Source organism: Rhynchophorus ferrugineus, unplaced genomic scaffold (assembly GCF_030347505.1).
Source record: "Rhynchophorus ferrugineus isolate W39M unplaced genomic scaffold, kcgeb_rfMv2 rfM3, whole genome shotgun sequence".
Classification (NCBI taxonomy): domain Eukaryota; kingdom Metazoa; phylum Arthropoda; class Insecta; order Coleoptera; family Curculionidae; genus Rhynchophorus; species Rhynchophorus ferrugineus.
This window is the reverse complement of record NW_027472582.1, coordinates 62,691,125-62,708,841: the sequence shown is the minus strand read 5'-3', so window position 1 is coordinate 62,708,841 and position 17,717 is coordinate 62,691,125. Positions and strand designations below refer to the sequence as shown.

At 31.1% G+C, this 17,717-nt stretch overlaps 1 protein-coding gene across 19 annotated transcripts in view; it reads left to right on the top strand.

Moving 5' to 3' along the window:
- Nucleotides 1–17,717, top strand: part of tai (basic helix-loop-helix family member taiman) — a 693,988-nt gene that overhangs the window by 409,158 nt on the left and 267,113 nt on the right. For 3 of the 19 annotated variants that reach the window (XM_076399152.1, XM_076399153.1, XM_076399155.1), the window contains one exon: nt 17,127–17,172. The exons of the other annotated variants lie outside the window; for them this stretch is intronic. The gene's annotated coding sequence lies outside the window, so the exon portion shown is untranslated. The remainder of the gene's footprint in view (nt 1–17,126; nt 17,173–17,717) is intronic. 19 annotated transcript variants of the gene reach the window in all.

Below are 17,717 nucleotides of genomic sequence, written 5' to 3'. Positions count from 1 at the left end.
AATATGCATCAATATTGAAATAATACTACTATTAGTATAAGAGTGGAGAGAATTTTTTTTATTTCATGAGTAAAGTGAACATTGGAAAAATCAAGTCTTATATAATTTCTTAGAATGATCGGAAGTACTGTCAGTACAGAAAAGGGTCCTAATTTGTTACGCGAAAAATATTCAACAGTAATTAGATCTACTGTTAAAGTGTTGAAGTAACTGGAGTACTTATTTATTACAGGTAAAACGTTTACGTAAGGGAAAAATATTGCAACATAATTTATATTGAGCTTTCTGAAAAAAAAAACAGTGAACTCTAAAAATCATGGTTTCATATAAAAATTAATTATCTGCAGAATCGAAGATTGATCAGCGTCAATTGCGAAATTTGGTTGGAAATATGCAAAATCTTATTATTCTAGATACTCCCCTCAATCGTAGAATAAAATTTCTCGTTGGAGATCATTTTATACCATTAATATTACTAAATATTAAGGTGTACATAGACAGTTGTAATAAGCTGATGATTAGTTTGTTATTGTTTATAACGAGTGAAATATTCGAGGGGTCTTTGTTAGTAAATATTTGTAATAACATAATTATATTTTAATAGAATGACAAGAAAAACAAAACAATCAGAGGACATATAGAACAGCAGTCGTCACGTTATTCTGATTTTGCACTGCAGCTTATAAAATTCCAAATAATATCACGCTTATCATGATAATAATATGTAACATGATAATAACAATTATAAGAATAACAAGATGTATTATTATATAATAGAAACAATCGATATAAAACATTTTACTAGTTTCAACGTTTCGTAATTGTAAATTGCTTCACAATATCTATACTAAAATAGTTTAATACTTAAATATGTTAAATGTTATATTGTCTTTAGTTACGTCAACCTCTTGGATTTTTTAGTGACTGGACCTACAGCTTAACGTGGGCTCCGAACCACGGTCGTGGGCATTAAGCCTACCGACTGGGGAGTGACCAACTTTAGAAATCATCCCAGAAGACATCCGGTCTTACCCAGCCTGGTTACTGGCGTGACTGGGATTATTTTCCTTGTCTGATTTTACGCCCTTGCGTAGGACAATCACAAATATTAAACAATCACAAACATAAAGGTACGGCCATGCCCCAGCAGGATTCGAACCCGCGACTATCGTAACAGTAGGAGGATCGTCCTGTCGCGTTTACTGCGCTACCAAGCCGGTTGTTTAATACTTAAAGCACTAACTATACCAGTTACTAATCACGTATTTATTTTTGACTAGTAATAGCTTAAAACTAGTCTAATTTACCCCGCCTTTCGAATAAATTGAAAAAAAAATTATAACGGCTCCTGGTCGGTTCTATTATTATCAAAATTATTAGAATGATTAACGCATATGTATATTTCACCTTGACGAATTAAACACGAACAACAATCAGCCCATTAAAAAAAGCAACATAATGTGGCATTGGATTTTTCCAAAACTATTGTTAGATATACATGCGGGCGCATCGTTTGAATATAATATGTACGCAACCCGCAACATGGATGATTGCGAAAGAAGTCTACGTTTATTAGGAATAAATCATAATAATTACAATTAAAGAATAATCATTTTGTTTTTGCATTAAGCTCTATGAATATTAAATCAATTTAAATATTATTCATAATTTACATTTACTGCCAATGTATAAAAAATATTGCCTTTAAAGTAACATAGTCTTACATAATTCAACCTTTACCTATATGCCAACGCAGCACAAATTCAACCTAAATATAGTTACCGTTTGACTGATATCTAAACTATATATATTTAATTTCTAGTACTGAACATTTTATAGGGGAATTTGGACTGTTAAAACTCATTTGATTTTTATCTACTTATTACGAAAGAAATACCAATTATAAACTAGTTAATAAACTACGAGGGTTAGTCGGAAAGTAATGCACGCACATAGTTTTGTAGAACATTAACAAAAACAAATAAGATAATATCGTCTTATCATTTATATGCAACAGAACAGTAATTTGAATATATATCTGATATCTTTAATTTTAAATTTACCCAACCTTCGTACCGTATTGTTCTTGTAGCAATTATTTAGTATTGTTTATTAACTATTTGTTATATTTATAATATGACATGTCTAAAGTCACTTCACACTAAGTGATATCCTGTACAAAATACTGTTTTAAAGCTTATTCTAAAATCTGTATATGTCCAATAATCAGATCGGGTGATGTTAGACGTTTTAGGCTACGCACTTTACTGTCACTTCGCATATTTAGCTGATTAGCGAGTACATTGGGATACACTGACACTCTCTCGAAGTACTTCACACAAACACGTTGAATTACAATCGTTATTGGTTCTAGAGGAATATCGCGTTGTATCACTTCATTTGAAACATAGTACGGAGTATTGACAATGCTACGCAACACTTTATTTTTGAACCGTTGTATGATGGCTTTATTAGACTTGCTAGAGGTTTCCCATAGTTATATTCCATATTACCAAATAGTCTTGAGTATTGATTTATACAGTAACTTATTATCTAACGATAACTTGGATTTGCGCTCGACAAGCCAATACTTTTGGTCCAAGTTGTCTTCATTTGGCGAGTATATGCTTCTTCCAAGTTAAGCATCTATCTATGTACCTACCAAGATATTCTGCTTGCAGGAGTTGACCATTATTGATATAGACTGGTGGGCATGTTCTTCTACACAGAACAATAAAGAAAATACTCTAGTACACTCAATAATTTCTATATTTAATTATAGTTAATTAAGTTCATTTTCATAAAAAGGCCCGTGTCCATTTTCTATATTCTATTAATAAAATTAATTTTATTAAAATTCTTTATGAATATCATTAAATTAAATGTCTATTATTATACATTAAATCTAATTTGCATAGTAACTCGAAAAGTACTCTGTCAGATAATCCAAAGTTAATAGTTAGTTAATTGCTAACGATTGGAATTTGTGTTTGTTTGTCTTTTGTAATAATAATACTTGATTGTGTTGCAATAAGACTTGTACAAGAAACAAAACATATTCGGCATACCAAATTACAAATTCCAGTAGAAATATAAATCGTGTAGATACTGTAAACCGGTAAAAGTAACAGTATTGAATTAATTGCTTCGCAATAATGTTAGTTTTCTAGCAGTCTCGTCGGATATACGTTACAATGATTATAAAATCAAATAAAAATAAAACGAATCCAGATAATTCACGTTCTGTTCAGTGGCTATTTAATTTTTTTTGTGGTTACAAAATAATTAAAACAATTATTTTTGTTTTTTAACTCGAAAAACGATATTATGATTTAAACTAACAATTTAATTAAATTAAGTTATTTTATTAGTCATAACGTTTTTAACATTTTATTATATTAGCGCTGATAATTAATCCTTAATGATTTCTAATTCATGACATTACTGATATGTAACAGCGTTTTGTCGAACACAATTGATCAGAAGCCGACTTGGTGGCGCAGTTGTAAAGGCGATAGGACGGTCCTCCTACTGTTGCGATAGCCGCGGGTTCGAATTCTGCTGGGGTATCGTCGTAAATTTATGATTGTTTAAAATTTGTGAGTGTCCTAGGCAAGAGTGTAAAATCCGACAAGGAAAATGATCCAGTCACGCCAGTAACCAGGCTGAGTAAGACCGGTTGTCTTCTGGGTGATTTCTAAAGTTGGTCACTCGCCAGTAGGTAAGCTTAATGCTGAGGACCGTGGTTTGGAGTCCACGTTAAACTGTAGGTCCAGTCCAGATAAATTCCTAGTTGGTAAAAAGAAACTTTAAAATATATTTAAAAACAAAACAATTGATCAGTAAAAATAATTATTTAAATTCGATTGAAAATTTATGAACTGATATTGCAGCTAGGCACAAAATACATTATAGGAAAGCATTGTTAGACGCTATCTACTGTTATTATCACCTAAATTCCTATGAAAGATATTTCAAATTAATCCTAATTAATATTTCAAGGACTGGCATACATATAAAATATTAATAATGGGTTTCTAGAAGGAAATAGCACAGGACCACAAAGCGAAAGAAGCATTGTGAATTGAAAATTCCATTTTACTACTTAAATATCTATAAAACACACACAATTCATTTTAAATGGGTTTGGTGCTATATAACTTGTGTCTAGTTTCAGAGCATCATAATTAATCAAAATTAATGAAAATGGATGCAGCTAGTCTAAAAAAAAAAGAAATGTAAAAATGCAATTTACTTTTAAGGAAATAAGGAAGTATTATTAACTTAAAAATAACATTGCAGTTTTTTTATAAACTTGTATAATTTGATGCAACCTGCCCCTGCTCCTAAATTATGCAAGTTCCCTCAAACAAGAAAACTGACTGGATCAATATAAAGAAAAGATACATAAGCCCTCCATCAGTCTTCCGGAGGATATGCAATCGAATGATGATTACGATCCCAGATGCGAGCAGCAGAATTACTACTATACCACAATGGCGGTTCTCAAAAATATATAGACTTCTTTAAGAAGGCTCTGCATAGGGAAAACAACTAGTCCGTCTACAATAAAAAGGCTCTTTCGACAGATAATTGAAGAGAACTATCCGAATAATCTGGTTCAAAATGAGAAGACTTTGTGGGTGCCGCTTACACTTCTAGCCTACTTTAGAGACACTTTTGGTCTCCATCACTAACTAGCGTTTTCTCCGCGGAGCTGGCTATCCATATGGCCCTATCTGCCTTGAAAAAATCATTAATTAACGGATCGATACTAATCGTATCGAATTCTATGACTTTCTTAGAAAGCCTAAGATCGGCAAGGATAGTCCACCCTCTAGTCACATACATTAGAGAGCTGCACACAAAGTTACAATATAGGGGAGCAAGAATCACATACCTATGGGTCCCCTCTCATAGGGGAATACCGGGTAATGAAAGAACCGGCCTCCTGGCAAGCAATGAAGAGGAGTCAACCAAATTAAATAAGCTATTTAGCAAAACTGATGCCAAAACTTAATGAAGGCCCTCTATAGGCAGTTAACCCAACTGGATTAGGACCTTCACAAAAAAATAACAAATTATGGGGAATCAAGAAAATCTTCTATCAATGCATCAATTATAATAACATCAGCAGATATCAGTCAAGTATCATCGCACAACTATGAACTCAACGTCAGACACTTTCTTCTAGATTGTCAGAAACATGGTGATCTGAGGCGTCAACTAAAAATACCGAGAACATTGGAGCATTTGGACCAACCTGAGCAGCTGAACCTGCTGATTAGCTATCTGAAGACCGCAGACCTGCTTGAGCATTTATAACATCCATTAAGAAAAGGACTATTTTAAATATTTTATTATGTAACTTATGTTCCTATTGTACTTAATGTCTCACAACACATTGTAATCCACCCTGAATAGCCCAAGAGGCTGACGGGTTAAATAAACACATAAAAATAAATAAATAATTGATGCAACCTTAGCACTAGAGATTACACTGTTCCACCGAATATGTAGGCAATATCGTCTTGAGTATTTTAAAATAAAAAAACACCGTGGTATAATTGTAGGCTGTCAAATAAAATTGGCTGTTTGGCTGTTAAATAAAATTTAAAATATCAAAATTCATATAAGCATTCTGACCGAACTGGATGCATTCTAAGCAAATTAATTATACTGTAAACAATATTAAATGTCAAGTTCAAACATTTCGTTTCGCCGCCTACTTTAATTTCGTCTTAAATCAAAAATTCAAAAATATCTTGTAAACACTTTGGTAACGAAAGAATCGTTCACTACCTTTCAACAAGAGCAACCAAAAAAAAAGACGCAGAATAACATCAATAATTTATGAATAGAGATTACCATGATGTTTGGTGAACGTTTATTTTAAATTTTTATAATACTGTGGTTTTATTTATAAAATAAAATTTTGAAGATATACTAGTTGATTAAATATTTGTTATTCTTATTTGATGGGCTTCAGATTCCATTGCTCTGCCTCGTAGTATTTGGAATTAGATTCTGAAGTGAATACGGATTAAAAACAAAACAACTGAGATAATACCAGTGGTATGGCCCAGTTTGAGAACGCTTGCAGATCAAAGAAATAATCATAAATAAAATTGTCAATTTTTTCTCGTTAATGATACCGCCTAAACCAGTTTTCGATCTTTGTTATTTGGAAGTGAAATCTAAACAAGTTTGGATCCTGTGTGATTATGTTTTTCTTTTAGAAACCGATCAAAAATCAGCACTTCTTAATCGAACTACGATTACGTCAATAAGCTTTAATTGGCTTAAAACTCTTAAATCTATTTATAAAAAATACTTATTCTGGAAAATATCAATTTGTTTCTCGATATCAGATATTTGTTTTTACTGTTTGAATCAAATAATGTTAACTTTTCTTAATCTTCTACAATGAATTATCTCTGATGTGTTAGCTAAAGATGCAATGTTAAATAGTGATGGATAGTAGTCTGAGATCTCAGAAAATTTTTAAAAATATTTTTTTGGGTATAAATTCACCATTCAGTGGTTTAAGTTAACCAAGGTACTATGCAGTAAATAATAGTAATCCCTGGATCTCAGAGCTGGCAAGTTGGGTGAATATGAAGACAATGTGAATTTTGATGTTGAACTTTTATTATTGAAATCTATGAATTGGGCTAGTAAACCTGCGTGAGTTTAGATCATGAAGAGATTTTTAATTGTAATATTTGATACATATATTATAGATATACTAGGGTACTCTAAACATAATATTTTATATTTTCTCTCTATTCATTTTATTGTTGTTTTGATTTAGGTTAGAAAAATTTTCTTTATTTCGCTTAAATCAATAGTACATTATTATAAAGTGCTCCAAATCATGACTGATAAAATAAAATTTCCTTTTCGATATATTTTAGATTTGATTTGATAGATGTTTTAGATACGACAGATTTTATCAAGAAAATTGTTATTCTGATATGATTTCGATATTTTTCTTTCATGTGAAATTTGTCTCGTGGCTGTTAAAATGATTTCAATAAATTTAAAATTGTGCAAAATTTAGAAATATTTTTTTATAATCTGCTGACTAAAAATATTGAAGAACACTGGTTTTCATTGTGGAACGTTAAAGCATGTTATGCAAAAAATGAAGTTGTATTTGATAAATATAACAATAATATTTATTATAATGTAGTTATACCAACATCTGATAATATAATTTGGTTTGGTGATTCATAGCACTGCTCTTTTGTTTTAGTTTATTAAAATGACATTGCACAATTATATATCGTTTCTAGGTTTTTCATTTGTAACGACAAAATGAACTAATTATTGTGAAATTGTCACGATATCGAAACAGACTCTTAAGCAAGAGCTGAAAAATCATCAATTGCTATTAGCCAATACCGTAAATTCGATATGAGAATAAATGAGTACAAAAAGCAACCTTGATAAAGATATAATATATATAACAGAAAAAAATATTATTATTTACCTACTGAGATATGATCATAATTGTTGAGTTCTGATAACGATGATTAAATTTCGTAGAAGATTTGAGAAATGATATACTCAGTATAATCTAGCGTGTAAACAATAAGTTCATATGGAAGATTCATAATGAGATGGAAAAAGTTTGCTTCATTAAAATACCCAAATTTTAGTAAATACCACTAAATATCTCTGGTATATTACATATTTGTTTTAAAAATCTAGATTCTAAGTATACGGTTAATTTTAATTTTAAGAAAATATATTGAAAATAAAATAATTGCAGTAATTTGTCTGCCAGTAACATACAGCAATCTGAATATAAAAAGTAAATTAACAGTTACAAAGTGGAATTAGTAGTTTTTTACATTAAATGTGCTATAGTTTAACTTGACACAAATTTTCTTGGTGTAACATAAATTTCCATATAAACTCTCCTTTGTTAAGAGACTGTTTCAGTTATCTGGAAAATAGTCGCTTTCCAGACAGAGATGAATTATTCATAGCATTCGTTGTCTAATTTTCAAGTTTCCACTAAAGCTTTTTGGCTAGTTGCATAAGGATTTTATCTTGTAACTGATTTCCGGTTATATTAGAAGTAGATTAAAGTAGCGATACAGAAAAAATATCGATATTTTTGGCCGATACTTTTTTGGCTAATATATCGATATTTTTCAATATTTTTTCAGAATAAATTAAATACAATTTTTAATAAACTTTTAAAATTAGTACTTAATTTTAAATGTTTAGCGAATTTTGATATTTAATTTTAAATGTTTTCTTAAAAATATCGAAATATCGTTCATTTTTTCGGTGACCAACACCCTTAGATTAAACCAGTCATACATCTTCATATAGAAACGTATTTATTCTTGTTCTATATAATAAATTCTACTTTTATAAAATATTGCTGTTCTTCCTTAGAATTTTTTTATACATTATTAGAAGTATTAGGCCTATAAATTGGTTTTAAAGGATTTTTTAAATTAGCAATAATTGTTGTGGAAAATCGGTACATTATATTTTATTCAAAGTGTTGTCCATGGATATCTGATACTTTTTTCCATCATTCTGCCGTTAACGGGTTCCATCTCGAAAGGTTTTGTTATCTTCATAAGAAGTGAAGCGCTGCTCAGACAGATCACGACCCATATATCGAAACCAATAGTAAACAGAAGGAGCAAGCTCTGGAGAATACTAATATCTGGTATCACTTCCCAATTTAATGTTTTCAAGTTTTTTTTCACCGGTATCGCAACATGTGGTTCTAATTTATTATGCTGAAGAATAACATTATTGTGTTTTCGCTCGTATTCCGGTAGTAAAACGCATCAATTGTAGTCGATAGCGATGCACATTGATGGTTTTATCGTTTTTTCAAATCCACGTTTTTTGGTTGTCCAAATTGCTCCTTGTCTTCAGTGTCAAAATCACCGCTTTTAAAACCCGAAATCCAGTATTCACATGTGGAAGTCGATGGAGGATAATTGCCATTAGCTTCACACAGCATTCTATATACCTTCAGTCGCCTTTTTCTTAAAATTTAAGTTAGTAAGTAAAACTTTCCACAAACACTCGGTACAAATTAAGACATTTTGAACGCACTGCAGAAATGTTGATGAAGAAGAAATGTGTAAGGCTTGAACATGAAGTTGGTTACAAATGTACTCGATGCTATTTAATACATAATAACACCATATGCTCTTAATCGTTTTAAATTAATTTATAGGCCTAATAGTATACAAGTTTTTAAGTTTCCTGTAAATAATATTGAATATGAAATATTTAACATATAGATCATGTTAAGCACTATTTCTGAATTGATTAATAAAATTTACAATAGATTAAGGGAATAAACTGGCCTAAGCATAAATTAATAATAATTTTATGCATAAGGTGCTTATTAAAGGTTCAGGAGATTTATCTGAAATTGAAGAGACATGTTTTATAATTTATATAGACTTCGAATATTTAGAATACTGAATAATTTAATTTAGATTAATATGGAATAATTTGACGTTTCCATCATTATGTTTATGGTTTATTAATGATTTGCGACAGTATGAATTGGTTGCTTGCTTGAAGGAAAATTATAGGAAACTATGTATTATGTACCTTGTTGAATGTAGATTTTACTTAACGAAGTATATGTCTACTAATTGTACAGCTTGTTGGCTATTGATACCTTTTAATATTCATTTTAATGAATCTTCTTTTATTACTTTTTCCATTACTGACTATAAAAATTGTTATTGTAATGAATTATTTTTGAATCTTCTTTTATGATAGGACTTTTTCTTTTTAATTTGTTTTTACAATTACTGAAAAACTTATAAATCCGTACTTAATCTCTACAATAGTAATGTTTATATATTAAATCATAGTGCTGTTTTTTTGTTAAGTCTTATTTTTAAATTACAACCACTTACATTTTATATATGTTATTTCTGTTCGATTTTTTTGAGTCTGTGTCTTACTGCAGTGTTATCCAGGAAGGAATAATTCGGTACTAACATGAAAGTGAAGTCTCTCCTTATGTCTCTTAGCGATTCTTTTGATTTACTCAGTAGCTATAGATCTTGGCGTACTGAACAATCCTTATACAATCTGGATTATACCATCTACAATAACTTTTAAGATCTTGTTCTGAAAAATGTGTTTTTTATTTATATTATTGTTCGCGGAACAACACGTCATCACTGGATTTCTTGGGTCCATATAGGTTTTCGAACTTAATAGGTACGGATAATTGAGATTTTCTTGCAGTTTATCAATAAATTTTCTTATATCTTAATGCTAGTTTTTTTATTTTATTTTTAATGTGCTCATTTTATTATATGATCATCGTTGTTGTTTCCAAGAACAATTACACTATCGTCAGCAAATATATCCATGCTGATATTTTCTATTTGTGGTATATCATATATGTAAAATAGATCAAAAATTGATTCCAATACACTTTCTCGTAATTTATGCCAGAATAAACATATTTTTTTAAAATAATATGTGTACTATACACATGGAGTAAAGTAATATGGACAATATTTTACGTACTGGTTTTAAACAGGCCAATATGAAGTGTGGCAAAACGCAAATAAGACCCAGATCACCTCGGTTCGCCTCGGGCTTTTCAAGACCAGTCGGCCGATTCCTTGTTAATTCCAATAAACTGTAATAAAACAATGAGGTGTAGCCGTTTCAGTAGAAACAGTTATTGGTCTATTATGCTTAAAGCGTTACGGATATTTGAAATTGTGAGTGAGAATCGACATTATCCATTTGACGCGAATTAATATTAATATAGTTATTATGACTTATTTTGCTAGTATACAATCACATTTGGAATTAAATTACTGTATTCTATTCGATTTAGTATAATAGGTAATTTTGCGATTAGACAATATTTAAATATAATTCTTCACATTCTTCGCATTTTTTTTATATTTATATTTTATATTTACCAATGACGGTTTATCTGGACTGGGCCTACCGTTTAATGTGGGCTCTAAACCACGGTTCTCGGCATTAAACCTACCGACTGATAAGTGACCAACTTAGAAATCACCCCAGAAGACATCCAGGCTTCTGGTATGATCATTTTCCTTTTCGGATTTTACACTATTGTCTAGGACAATCACAAATATTAAACCATCACAAATATAAATTTATGACCATGCCCCATCAGGATTCGAACCCGCCACTATCGCAACAGTAAATGGACCGTCGTGTCGCCTTTACCACTGCGCCCATCAAGCCAGCTTTGTAACAGAAACAATATAATCATCTGCTATACTTAACTACTATTAAATAAGTTCTATTAATTGATTAAATTATTAATACAAACAATATATATTTGGGAAACGTTCCAATTACTGTGATTATCACAAAAAATAACCAGGTCATTGTATTTTCTTTGAAAGAAAATTGTATTCTCTATTAGATTAATATCTTTCAATTTAAGTGACATTACAAACATTAAATATCATAGAGTTGTCCTTCCCCCGCCAGTTTCATTTTTGAGGATGTGTTGGGTCACTTTTTCAATATCAATTCTCAGTTAAAGGATTTCATGCGAAATCATTTTAAAATAGGTTTCTTCAGTACTCAGGTCCAGAATTTTGGTTTGAATTAACTTCTTCATCTAATATCAAATTTAATTTAGTATTTTTGTTTTGGTTTTTTACGAAAGAGTTTTTGACAGCTAGAAGTCAAAAGCAGCTAAATCTGGCAAATATGCAGAATGTTGAAAAAAACCGACTTGTTGAACACTGAAGGAAAGGAGACCAACTCGTCTCACGCGTTCACTGTTCAGGTTTTCAAACTGACGAGCACAAGAAATTAATGAAGAACAAAAGAACACAGATTAAAGAGCATACATTTGCTTTTTGTGTGGTACTTTATTTCTACATCATTTATTTATTATTTTTAATTAATTAAAAACCCAACAATTTCTGGGGCTTAATATGCTTCAATAAAACGTCATAAATGAATTTATAACATTCCCGGGTAGAAATCAATCGTTTTCAGAAGGAGTATCAAATTATCTAGATTTCCGAGACTAAGTCACTCCTTCAAAGTATTTCCGGTCCAAATAATACCTTTGATGTGCATTCTGTACCAAGTGGAGTTGTAGGGCACCTCAAAAAAAATTAGTGTTGTAGCGACCTTGAGGCATGTCGAATTTTACATCGTGCAACAACGGTCAACAAAGTACCCAGAAATATAATCCCAGATGTTGAACACGGGCGGGGTGCCAGCAGCGACAACTAGAACACGATAACGAATAGCTGGTAACCCCGAGACGTTTATCTGCAATGTTATTGAAGGGTATTTCCATCATTCAGTAACCGACCATCGTTTGGTTTAGACGTGCCACTATCGACTGCCCAAGCCTCGTCTCCAGGTAACACCGCTGCCATCCGTTTTATCATTTGTATTTTTATATTTTTATATTACTTCAATAAATAACGGTCACATAATGTAAACACCACTGTTTCATCTCGTTTTACCTCCATTCACTGAGCCATATCATTTACCCTAAAGTGTGTTATCCACCATAAGTGCAGAATCCCCTCGGATATCTCTTTTAGTTATTATTAAACGTATAATTTATTAAACAACTAGTATATCGTCATAAAGTAGTAATAAACTATACAGGTATCCTGTAGTTGTTAATCTAAAAACTGTAGGGATTGAGGCGCCAAATAAAAAGGAAAAACGGGAGTACGTCAGTTGTCCATTGATGCCAAAAATCCGTTTAAAAATAACAAAGAGCGCGGTAGCTCAGCGGCAAACTATTCCGAAACCTCATTGCCTGACGATAAGGCGAGAAACGTAGAAAACTAAGACGGTACAATGAAATTCAATTGGACGAATCCGTTTCGGAAGTATTACAGAATAAGAAGTATCGAGTTAGTTCCCAACAAAAAGAACTATTTTAACTTAATAGAAAGAATGTTACATTAACTAGATGTTTTAACCGAATAAAAATGTACCGTAACTTCTAAAAGTTAACACTCACTAGTTAACGGAAATCATACATCATATATATGTGTCAAACGGATTATTACACAACGTCAGTTTCAACGACAATAACGCGTCAGTATAACCGGAAGAAGTGGCAATACAGCGGCGCCTAGTCTGGACTATACAGCTTTAATTATTAAAACTTTCTACATGGTGGAGATATAAATTTTCTGAAAAGGTGGTGACCAAGGAAATTCACAATCATAAATACAATTTGATTTTATGTTTTCTCAGACGCTTTCTATTTAATTAACGCATTTGCGAGCGTAGTTATTTCAAACATATCACCTAAACAATTCTGTTGGAAATTGACTTGTTTCGGAAATTACATATATTCGGCCGATACACAATTAACCTCTTCGAACAATAACTAATTGATTTTGCCCTGGGGCTCAGATCTCACTAAGGTATCGGTACAATATTGCAAGTTTCTATCAAGTTCTACGAACTTATTGTCAAATCGGTACAAGTAATTGGTTAAGTTCTGTGGAAATGTTGCTAGTTTCTTTACCATTAGCTTAACAAACTTTTACAAATTTAACTACTGTCAAATTTTTTATTTTCAGTTAGTCAGCCAGCCATCAATAAATTTTGTAGTATGGAGCTCATTTTATTTTAATCCAAAGCATTTGACCAACTAGCTTTGAATAATTATTCAGCAAATATATCTCATAATACTGTACCATGTTAGATATTGCTTGGGTTAAGTGGACTTTATTCATTTTTATGAATTTCTTTTTTTTATATTTATGTACAATTTATGAAACGTATGTGGTTTAGCAACCAAAAACGAGGAAATGCCGTCTTCTTGAATCGAAAGAGCAGACAACAACCTTATTCTATTATAAACCCTTATAATGTATCTTATAATATATTAAAATATTCAATATCTAATTAATTGCCCTACATAACACCTCCCTCGTAAAAACTATATCAACTGGATCTTTTCTCGTCTGAACAGCTCAATATTAGAATTAAATTATTTTTTAGTATCGACTGCACCTCCATCCACGAGTATGCATTTGATGACATTCTGAATTGCATAATTTTTGACCAAATTTCCATGGTATACCATGTATCATGAATGATTTCTCATGATTTGGTGACAAATTCCAATAGTTTACGAAACTGACCGTTACTACAATCCGCCTTTGGTGACTGCCATTAACTAGGGATCTCCAATCCACCTCTTAAGAACTTTCAATTCATTTTTGGTGACATTACAGCTTGTATTCTAAAGGATGATTTCCCCAGAATCCTACCGACTGTGCCAGTTGTGATACGTGGAACGTTATTTTATTTTTACGTAAAAAAGTGGCGTTTTATTGAACCAAAAAAGTTCGAGTGTGAACAAAACCGTTATAATGTAAACACATCACATTACCAGACCCTAGATCGAGATCTTATAATATTCAGTGTCGTATTAATCATGCTATATAACACGTTGAATTTGATACAAGATGCAGATGATTTTACCTATACATACCGGTATCTCTTTTTATATTTTCAACATTGGTGCCGAATTTCGGAACAATTTATGGACCAACTATGCTTAATTATTACGAATATTATCACCGTTTTTTTTTCAACCGGGCGCTTTGTGTTTTCCGAATGAGTCACTCACTGAAACCTTTTCACTAACAAAATTATTTTATTTTTCAATAGAAAGTCAAATGCCCCCTTATAGTAAATGTGTTTCAGTACACCGCGATTTCGCAACAGACTCTGAAGGTATGCCTGTAGAAGAAAAACCTCCATTCGATTTATACAATACGCATGTGTTTCGAACAGCACAATTTTTTTTATTACTTTCTCTTTACCTTTAAAATAGTTCCACGTTATGACGCAATATACATCTCAATGAATATCCAAGTTAATTATAAAATCACTATGTCGTAAAATAAAAAGTGACCAAGCTTGCGAGGAATATTAAGCACTGATAGGAATCAGGTCTTTCTATTGTTTTCTACTTTATCCGCATCAGAAAGAGACCTGTTTGTTTAGTGAAAATTGAATATTTAAATTTTCATGTATGAAGAATATATTTGTCGATCTTTTCTACCTAACTATACTACTTATTTTATTCTATTTTATATGTATTGTTATAATATTCTATGATATTTTCTAGTGGTAGTTCCAATGTGTGAGATTAGTGTCAAATCTGACCAGCTGCGTAGTTTATTGCTTGTTCTTAAGAGAGTTAGTTACTAAAGTTAAAACATATATATATAGAAGAATAAGAAGAATTATGCCAAGCAATATTACTTTCATTATAAATTGCTTCTGTCTCTCTCTCTGAAAGGATTATTATTTAAGCGTTGTGCGTCATTTGCGTGAAGCTATTCACCTCAAGAGGTCATGATTATGGACAGTTCTGTTGTCAAAAAAAAATGCTCATATTATTTCCAAACCCCTTTTCCTTAAAATTAGAGGATTATTTAACTTATTTAGAAGTTATATTTAAATAAAAAATAATAAATTACATAAAAACAGGTACTAACACTTTATTTCGTAAAACGGACTCTAAACTACATACAACTCTCTACAAAATTGTATACAATTACTTACAGTTAACTTTAAATATAACTTATAATATGTGTCAACTATTTCTTCTGTTTAAGAGTGTGTTCCCTAAGATAACCTTCTTACCGACTGGCGAGTGACCAACTTTAGAAATCATCCCAGAAGACATCCGGTCTTACCCAGCCTGGTTACTGGCGTGGCTGGGATCATTTTCCTTGTCGGATTTTACACTCTTGCCTAGAACATTCACAAATATTAACAATTACAAACATAAATTTACGACCATGGCTCATCAGGATTCGAACCCGCGGCTATCGCAACAGTAGGAGTCCCATCCCCTTTACAACTGCGCCACCAAGCCGGCTAGATAACTTTAAATAAAATAAAGGATATTTTAAATAAATAATATTCCAATTTTTATTTTCATGTGTAATAATCAATTTGAAAGTTGTTTTGATTTCAGTGTTGGGCCATCTTTATAACTACACTTCTGCATTTTCACACCTATTTGAAAATGTGTTATACAAATAGAAAGGTGTTATGAATAGATAAATTCAAGTTTATTTTAGATTGATGTTTTTCTCTTGACTCATCACTTCTGAACAGTTTATATGTTCATATATTTGCCATATAAGAAAAATATGTCTCTAATATCTACAGCTCAAAAATGTCAACGATATGTTACACGATAATGTTGAAGTATATTCGATGTTATTATAACATTTTCAGGGGATACAGTCATGCCATTATCGTTACGACTAACTGTAGGTAATAATTGGTTGAAATATATATATGACATATGATTTCTTTTAAGCACTCAAATTCTTTAAAAAGAAATCTAAAGCTTGTTTTTCCTGGTACTACTTTATATAACGTTGACTGAGTTATATCAGTAATGTAAAGTTATACTAGCAATTATTTTAGGCAGTATTAGTATTCTACATTCTCTATGTGATTCATTAACTTTAATAGTAGTTCATTAACCAATATTTGTGAATATCGTGACATTCACGGTAGTTATTATTCATTATTCGATACTCATACCTATTTCAGTGGTATTCATACATAAATGTCGGTATATATGAACAATAACACATTTTTCTCATATAGTAAGAAGTAAACTAGTAAGAAAACAATCCACTAGGCCATGGAACTTGGAGGTCAACGAATCTATTTCCTTGAATCGAGCCGAAAAAGCTACATACGGCAGACGCTCGACAACGTAACCGCAAAAATATTGAAACATTGCGTTAATGTATACTCAATATTCGTACATTCGCCAATTATTGTTTTAATCTGCCCTAATTGCAGATATTTTTTTTAACGCAAAAATTATTATCTCTGAAATATTTTTGTTTGTTTTAAATATACGTATATGTATTAATCGTTTTTTTTTATAAAACGTTTATTACGTAACACATTCGTTACTGTAACATTTCGATAATGTAAAATACACTTGGTTTTGAATTAGTTGACATTAATGAGCATCTGCTGTATATAGTAGCGAACTAATTATCAAAGAAACAAATAATTATTTTTCTGTTTGTGGAGATATTTAACTAATTAATCTTTATTGTTTTTTTTAGGTGGGTTTTTGCATGTCTGTTACTATGTTAGCATTTCACGAAAGTGGTGAGTGATAAACATGTTATTCCATCATAATTAGTTTCATTAAATTATCATATTCCTTTTATTTTGGGCAGGTGCATTTAATAATGTCCCTTAATTTTTTTATAACTTCTTGATTAGATAGGCTTAGTGCCATCATAATTACAAATTAATTTATTAGTACATTTTATTTGTACTTGGATTAATTCACAAGCAAGACGAGTATGAGAAAATACATCAATATATATTTTTCAATTAAAAAATTATAACTTATAGCTATAGTTTACATTAAAGGTATACACTTTATATAAGTTCGTATGGTTTGGTTCGCTTCAATCTTCTGATTTCCTGCGCTTTGTCTAATGGTTGTATTGCTTCCACGTTAGTATGATTTAGTAATCTTCTTTCGTGTTTTAAGGCGAAATCTTGGATAACCTCTCAAATCCATTTGATATTCAGGTCATCGTGCAGTTCTTCGTTGGTTACGTAGCGATAGGCATTGGTAATTAATCGAAGAATTTTGTTGATTTGAATTTTTAGTGCAACCCCATATTTGCATTCCATACGTT